We start from the raw sequence: 9,043 nt of genomic DNA on the forward strand, positions 1-9,043 counted from the left end.
ATATATATATATATATATATATATATATATATATATATATATATATATATATAAATGTTCTTATGAAGTATTCTAATTTGTTGAGATACTGAATTGGTGGGTTTTTGTTTAATGTGTGCCAAAATCATCACAATTAAAAGAGCCAACGACTTAAACTACTTCAGTCTGTGTGCATTGAATTTATTTAATACACGAGTTTCACAATTTGAGTTGAATTACTGAAATAAATGAAATTTTCGACCAAACAAACCAAACAAGAGACCAAACTGTGTGTGTTTTTGTGTGTGTTTGTGTTTTTTTGTGTATATATTTTTTTATATATATATATAAATAATACATACATCTGACTCTCCTGAAATCACAGTTAATTTTTTTTATCAGTATTTGTTTTGCATGAAATATCAAAATGTGTTTGAAATAGCTAATTTTCACGCTCCATGTAAGTGATGTCACCGATTAACAGTACAGTGGATACTTTAAAATAAATTATTTTACTTCCATTCATCCATTGACAAACTGCCAGCAAAATATTTAGAAAACTATAAAAATCTGTCATCTACACATAATATGTGATTAAAAACAAAAACTTTCATAAATAAGAGCTAATGTGCATGGTTAGCCAACATCTTATAGCTAGCCTAATGGAGATGCTAACAGACTTTTTCCGAAGACACTTAACCATTTCTATAATATATATATGCAATAGAAGCTTTTCAATTGCATGTTAGAAAGTGTCAGGAACAGTTGTATGTATTATTGGTGTACTTTTAGGGACTAAACTTACCTTAAAGCAGTATGACAGACGAAGATTCGCCGCTTGTCAGTTGCTGCCCCATTTCCATGGTAACTTCCTCTGCTCCAGTTTAAATGCGACTTCAATATTGAATGCGCATGCCTATTAAAAAACGCAGCGTTTACATAAATCCTTTCATGTAGAAGTAAAACGTTACATACAGATGGAGTGAATTATCAGAATGACAGATTTACATTTACATTAAGTCATTTAGCAGATGCTTTTATCCAAAGTGACAAATGAGGACAACAGAATGAAATGGAATGAGAATATGAAAGCAGTATTAGCAGAGAAAAAAAAAGAATGTTTGAAGTCAGTTTAGAACAGGTTATAACAATATAATAGCTTTAGAATATTTATTTATTTACTACCTAACTAAAAAACAGAAATGGTAAACAGTGTAGATTAAAAATTTGCTATCTATTGCAAAACACATTAAAAACAAACAGAACATACAATAGGAGTTTTGGGATGGTTATTGTAACAAAGTTCGTAGTAAGGAAGGAAGGGTTGGCATTTGGAGACTCGGGGAAGTTTATTCAATAACTCAAGAACTCTAACAAAACAAAAGTAGCGCTTCTAGCGCGTTCACATAATGTCAATGGCAAAAATTCAGTTCCTCAGATTCTCTCTCCCAGGCAGAGCAATGTGCCCGAGTCTCTGTCCCGTCTCTCTCTGCCTCCACGTTCTCCAGCCTCTCTTTTAACCGGTCCCTTCAGGCCAATTACCGCATTAAGACACAGGTGTTCATCATTTTGCACTTAACCCACTTACTCACTGCTCGTCTCCCATCCTTCTCTCCCACTGCAGACTTCGCTGAACCATGCCCCCCCTCGCCACAGTTGTATTTTGGTACTATCATGACTTTTTTTTTTATAAATAAATATTTTTAAACATACACCCATCATTCATGCGTCGATACCCCTTCCCAGTCTTTCATTTGCTTACACTAGAGATGTGCCTAAGCGATGCACATCTCGATGCATAGCAAACGATACGATACACTGAAGATACATATGAAGCAGCTACCGATGCGATGCGATACGATTCACATTATGATGCAGTGCAATCTGATTTTGATTCGATTCGACTCAACACAATGCGATACGATGCGATATGATGCAGTGGTTTAGATTTGATAGAATGTGATTCAGTGCATCAGAGAGACAGCAAATCATAAATTAACTTATGTGCCTTCTGTCTTTTAACGCCTCAAGGCCTATTTCATAAAACAAGTTAACCAGGCTTAGTTCAGTAAGTCTTACTCACTATCAAATGATTTGGTTCCATAAAACAAATTTAACATAGATCAAGCTTAGTCACTGTGGAAACTTATGCTGGAAAACGTACCTGGTCCAGGGGGCTGTTTCATAAAACAAGTTTACCAAATAGGCCAGGCTTACTTCAGTTATTCTTACTCATTGTCAATTGATTTGGTTTCAGAAAGCAAATTTACTATAGCTCAAGTTAAGTCACTGTGCAACTTGTGCTGGAAAACTAACCTGGTCTAGGGCAGGCTTACTGTCAGGCTAAGCTGAGCTCTAACACTGAGCAATAGGAGCGCAATGATATTCCCACCCTGCTGAAAAAACCAGCATATGCTGGTTAGGTATGTTTTGATGCTGGTTTATGCTGGTCCTTTGCTGGTTTATGCTGGTTTATGATTGTCCTTTGCTGGTTTATGCTGGTCCTTTGCCAGCACATGACCAGCATAAACCAGCAAAGGACCAGCATCCCAGCATCAAAACATACCTAACCAGCATATGCTTTTTTTTCTGCAAGGCACTGACTCTCTCACATAATATTATAGCCATGCAGCCTTTCTCTCTGGTTTTATGACAGCTGTATCTTTTATAGTTAGCAGAAAAGATAGCAGAACATTGGAACATTACAATCTAACATTGCTAAAGCATTAAAATCACTAAATTAAAAGTACACTTTAACTGCTATAAGAAACACACATTAACTCATCTTAGCTTAGTAATTAGGACTGTATAAGCTTACATTTTATTTACCCTTTACAATAGTCCCTTTACGGTTACTGTTATCATAAAAATACACTTATATGTAGGTTTAAAATTCTGTCCAACAACAAATATTTTAGCAAAATGCATATTTGACTCAGAATTAATGCATTCTGTCTGTTTAGCAGCAGTGCTCGTTCACTCGCGTAAGGCTCGCCCACTTCTGACAGCAAAATGGATGACTTTATAACATTTACAGATGAAAAATATACTCGTGACATGTCAGATGCACTGAGGAAAACACAATGTCTCAAATGCATTAAACAGCACAAATATATTCGCTGTTTGCCATGGTGGATCGATTTGATCCATGATCGATATTAAAGGCTGCTTAAGAATAAGTGTCCACAAATTAGTTAGATTGTGTGAATTTAATTTGTCGTTTATGGAACCACTTTACCCCTGATTGATTTGTTAGGTTATTTCAAGTATTCCCGCTTTTCCTCAGGTCTCCATAGTGTTGTGATCCGTCATATTCACATGCAGCGGTGAGAAACAGTTTTGTATGGCAAGCCCAAAGGGTCAGAATTATAATCTATATTAATCGCGTTTGCAGCCAAACGCCGTAGAATATGGTGTTTTAAACCGTATTTGTCACTACAAAATACGCCGTTGTGATTACAAACACTGTAAAAAACGTGCAAAACTACGTCAATGACGCCATATCTGACGCCGTTTTAGTGTGCATAAAAACCCCTTTTTCTACGCCGTTCATATTGCCATATGCCGACATAAAAACGCCATTTTGGTTGCACAGAGCGCGCGTCATTTACGGCGTTTCGCTTATAGTATAATGAGCCACGCCCACTGATTCCCACAGCCAGTACGTTTGAAAGGTTTCACTCAATCAATGGTAAACTAAAACAGACCAGACTAATTTAGCACAGATAATTTTAGCCAAATGCATTAATAGGATATATTTAGGTACAATAGCCTATAACTTTTTAGATATTGTCATCTCTGCTTACATTAAACATATTAATTAAAGATTGCACCTCTTCATCATTGTTTAATGTAGGCTAATTGCTAAGATTTCATGTTCAGCAATTATCCTACCTTCCCCATTTTATGTATTCAAATTATTACACAGATACGTTTTACTACTACATTAGTAAATAACTGGACACAACTTTAAGTATTGTTTCCAAAATGAGAAAACGTCACTAGTAAGCAAAATGGTGTCTAAAAGTTGCGCAGCATATCATGTAGTAGCCTAGTTGATAGCCTGCTTGTTAAAGTGCCCGACTCCCAAACCGCACCGACCCTGGTTCATGTTCCGCTCATTGCAGGTCTAGCCGGCATTTCAACGTTGATTAACCGGTGAATCAATGTCAGGTTCAATGGTTGAATCAGGTTCCATGGTTGAATCAACATTGGATCAGGGCAGGTTCCAGGCATGGGCAGGGGTGACTGTCTTGCCCACCCAAATGACTGTCTTGCCCACCCAATTAGAATTAGATAAAGATTGTTTTTTTTTTTGTTTTTTTTTTTGTTTTTTTTTGCATAGATTAAAACTAATCTGAAGCCGGCTGTATTTTCAGGAAGTTTAAGCTATAGTTTGAGACTGCCCAAACAATCATTAAATAACTCCAGAAAATTGCAGCATATTTTTTTTTATTAGCAGAATGTAAGGCACCCTGATTTCATGCTGAGGTTTCAGTCTGTTGCAAAAAAGCAGTGGCTGACAACAAGCGAAAACAGGCAGAAATATTTGCGTGCTATCACGGGGAGTTTGCGAGTTATGAGGAGTTTAATACACAAATATGTATCATAGACCTACCACTGAAATAACCTGAGCAGTTTTAATGTTAATGTGAGTTCATTGCATGTACGGGGCACGAGCATATACAGTAGGTAGACAACCAGAATGGGTAATACAGCTGCGTGTACCACCGCGGTTAATTGCAAGTCAGTTGCGTGTTAAAATCATTTGCGAAACTACCGCCAGGTGGTGCAAAGGGACAGATTGCGAACTGAATGTTATTGTAAAATGTTGGTTTGTTAATGGAGATGAAAGGACAAAGTAAAACAACAATAACATTATAATATAACATTGTAACATCCTTAAAAACCATTAGAACATTTAAAATTTCAAAACGTGGGCTAGTCTTAGGCTCATTTCGGTTCATTCTTGGTTTAAAAAAAAAAAAGTCTTCAGGTTCCATATGCAGAGCAAAATGAGAACGGTCCAGCATTTAGAAATAATTCTTATTAAATCTAACTGTTATTATTCTTGATTTTTTGAACTGCTAACAGTTAGCATTTTCAAATTATGCCTTATGTGTGACCAAAAATTGAGTATTTTCTGTTTCAGCTGTTTGATCGCGCTGGTGCCTCACGCACACATATTCATTAGAAACGGCACAGCCGTTCACTGTGCCATTTGCCGCGAGCAGTGGTCCACTTTGACATATTTTTGCTCATTATGATTTTTTTCCGTCGATACTGAAACATGCGTGAACTACAAAGCCTATTTTCAAATGGGCAACATCACAAATATGGAAACGTTTGGATTTCTCAAGAATGAGAGAGCCCAACCTTACCTTATGTTTCCTTTAAATTATTATTATTATTATTTTATTTTATTTTTTATAACTAAGTATCATATGCTGCAATTATATTTATCCATTAGAATTTTTAATTATTGGTCTGTTGTGATAAATTTGTTAAATGTAAAAGATTTGTTGTAAAGTGAGGGGAACTAAAAATATCCTGTTGGCGTCCATAACATTATTAGGCCTGCCATTATAATTTCGGAATGTAACAAAATGCAACTTATACATGACTTTTTTTCCTCTCACAAAAAAAAAAAAAAAAAAAAAACATGCAGCAAACGAAAATAGGCGATTAATCAGTTAAATGTGTTACTGTGGGTTAAAAAATTACATTATATACTTAGGAACAGAGTATGGGCCTAATCTAGGCTATGTTGTTAACTATTTACAAGTTTCGTGTATGTTTTTATCCAGGGTTTTTTTTTTTTTTCATTGCATCTGAAAATGACTTTGTGCATCACATTCACTTTGCGCGCTCTGCGCAGAACCTGCCTCTCGCGTTGCTCAGCTGTGGATGATTTAAAAATGTTTGATATAAAGGTTGCTGTCCCATTTTATACAGGAATTGTTCATTTAAAAAAAGAAAAATCAAATTATATTGTTAGTTTTATGCTAACATGCAATCAAGGTCTTCGGATACTAAATAAGATACAAGTTCATTTAGGCCATTTAACATGCACTGTGACAATTTACCGTTTATTTACCATTGAAATTAAAGTAAATCTAGTATAAAAAAGGTTTTAATTGCTTAAATCATTTCTATGAATTAATAATATGTTAGCATGACTTTTTCATCATATCATTTTTTACGAGCTGTATTTGTTTTCCGAAACCAAGCACCCACTTTTTTCTTTTTTAAATCTATTATTGGCTCACATATCTCCAACAATTTTTTTTTTTTTTTGAGCAAGGTGCCACTGTCAGGGGAGTCAAAAGACAATTACATCATCATTAGAGTTGCCATTTAACTTCAGAAATGGAAAATAAGGGCTAACTGAGGTTCTTTCTTTTATTCTTTATTTATAATGTTTATTCTTGAATAAAATAAGTGTTATTCTTTAAGAAAATAAGGTACAGAATAAGGGAAGATCCAAATATTTGTAATGATAATATATATTTTAATAATATAGGCCTATATTTGCCTGCAGTTAAAAAGTTATCATATTTGTTTTGCTTCAACAATTTATGTAGGTTATGTGAGTAAATTTTACCATTATAGAATTGGGGTAGTAATTTAGGAGGTGAAAATACTGTGAAATTACAAATGTCATGGGATTTTATGCATAACAACTGAAGGTCTATGAAATGTTAGTCAATAAAGCATTTTTTTTAAAACAATGGCACTTAAAGTTTTCAACTAAAATGTTATTTCAACCATAGTCTGTGAATAAACAAAAAAAACATACTTTTCAATGAAAGAACACTTAGAGAGTGTAGGTAGCTTCTGGTGTTCTGGTGTGGTTTTGTACTTCAATATAATGAGCTCCAAGTTTAAGAATAGCCTACAGTAGTTTTTTTTTTCTTTCTTTTTTTTTACTCTCTATTTAACAGCATTAGCTCAATGAAATACATATTTTTTCATCTTGCTAAATGTTGGGCTCATGATCTATGAGTTGTATTCGCTCAAACTGATTTTGTAAAATCAAAACTTGCGAACGGTGAACCTGGGTCAGTTAGCACGAGTCATACTCTCTGTGAAGCGGGAGCAGCTGTAGAGTAAAGCCCTGCATTTCAGCCCGAGCCCGACGGGCCCCGACTTATTTATGCCCCTAGGGCCGGGCTTCGGGCCAATTTTCACGTTATAGCTCACATGCGGGCCGGGCCTCGGGCCTTTTTTGGGTTATCCTTCTATTTATATTTTTAGACATAAAATAAAAAAATGAGAAGTTGACGTCGACGATAGAAAAACAAACATAGAAAGACATTTCATAACCTCATACCATTCATAATCTGATAATTCAACCCGTTATAATTAAACTGACATACTGACATGACCCAGCCGGCATTTCAACGTTGTTTCAATGTTGAATCCACAACTGACCTTATTTCAACCATATTTCAACGTTGAGGGTCGGTCATGTGCCGGCTGGGGACAGTCTCACACACGCACGCGCGCACGCACGCTTTTCCGTCAACGCGACCCACGATTATACTTCACTTATATCCACTTATTGTAGAAGTAGCTATTAGAGGCCTCTAAAGTAATGTAAATGTAAACAGCACGAGACCCTGCTACCGCAACTGTCAAGACTGGCTCGCTCTGTGTTTAGTGTCCCATCAGCAGCAGCAGCGAACGTGTCTTCAGCGCAGCGGGAAGAGTGATAGAAGAGAGGAGGACTGGGTTAAAACCTTCCACTCTGGAGGCTATTCTTTTTCGATGCTCTGTAAGAGACTGTTCTAACTTTTCGTTTGACTGGACTTTATTTTCGTTTAACTGTTGGAAACTAATGGAAAAAAGAATGGACATATTCTGTGGTGCATTTTTGAGGTAAGATAACCTGCAAGTTTGTTTTTTAATTAATTTAATTTGTTTAGATTGTAGGCTATTTTCATTTCGTTTGCGAGCGCTGTTGCGAGCCTGCCTCAGTATTTCATTTTTTTTATTTTTTTTTACTCACTGTGGTTTAATAAATAAACATTTATTAAAACTGTCTGTGTGATATGCTTGAAGTGTTTTATATATGGATTTTTATTGTAGCCAAGTAAAGTATTAGCGTTAATTTGAGAGGTTTAATTGATTATATATGTTTTAGGCTACTCGCTTGTAGCCAAGTAGGTTTAACGGTTAATCGTCATTTTAAAAAAAAATGCTACCAAACATTTTTCTAAATCAACGTGATAAAGAAATGATAAAAACATAACACAAAACTGACCCATTTTTTAATTGTTGCAAATAGGGCAGGCTTCCGCTGTGTAATAAAATAAATAAATAAATAAATAAAAACACGGGCTCGTGTCGAACTCGGGCTGATAATTCTGATGAGCTGTCAGACGCGGGTCGGGCTAGGGCCTGAGCGTCTCGGGCCAGGGCCGGGCTCGGGCCTAGATTTGAGGCCCGTGCAGGGCTCTACTGCAGAGGATTCTGCTTGGTCTTAAAGCCTGCCTCAAACGTCTACGATCACAAATAACAATGATTTTGGCAAAAATAATGATTAATTATCAATTGATAATTTGTTATTATTATGGTCTGGTGAAAATAATAATATGGGCTGTGAGAAAATAATCAATACAAAGAGTACGGCTGATGGGAGTGCAGGCATGTTTCAACCCAGTAACATGACAACACACATTCCTCACAGCTAAAAAACAGAATTCAGTTCAGCTGGAGGGGGTTGGGTTTTTGGGGGTACGTTCTGTATAGCTTGTGGGGGTCAAGATAAAGGTGTGAAATCTTGCTCTTTCATTTGGACAGGGGTCTTATGAGGGTTTCAAACTTGCAGGAACAGGTTTAGGTAGTACAATTGCCTCGTCATATTGGTTATAGGACAACTTTGAAGAAAGGTTTTGATCCACTTCAAATGTTAAATACTGTATAGTGCAATATAGTTTATTAGTTATTATAACTTAATTTTTGAGGAAGTTGCCTTAACTCAAAAAAAGAAAAAAAAAGATGCAAACTGTTGCTTAATTTTAGTTGTTGCATCCATACAATATTTTTAGACTGTTTAAAT

This window comes from Cyprinus carpio, chromosome B6 (genome assembly GCF_018340385.1).
Source record: "Cyprinus carpio isolate SPL01 chromosome B6, ASM1834038v1, whole genome shotgun sequence".
Classification (NCBI taxonomy): Eukaryota; Metazoa; Chordata; class Actinopteri; order Cypriniformes; family Cyprinidae; genus Cyprinus; species Cyprinus carpio.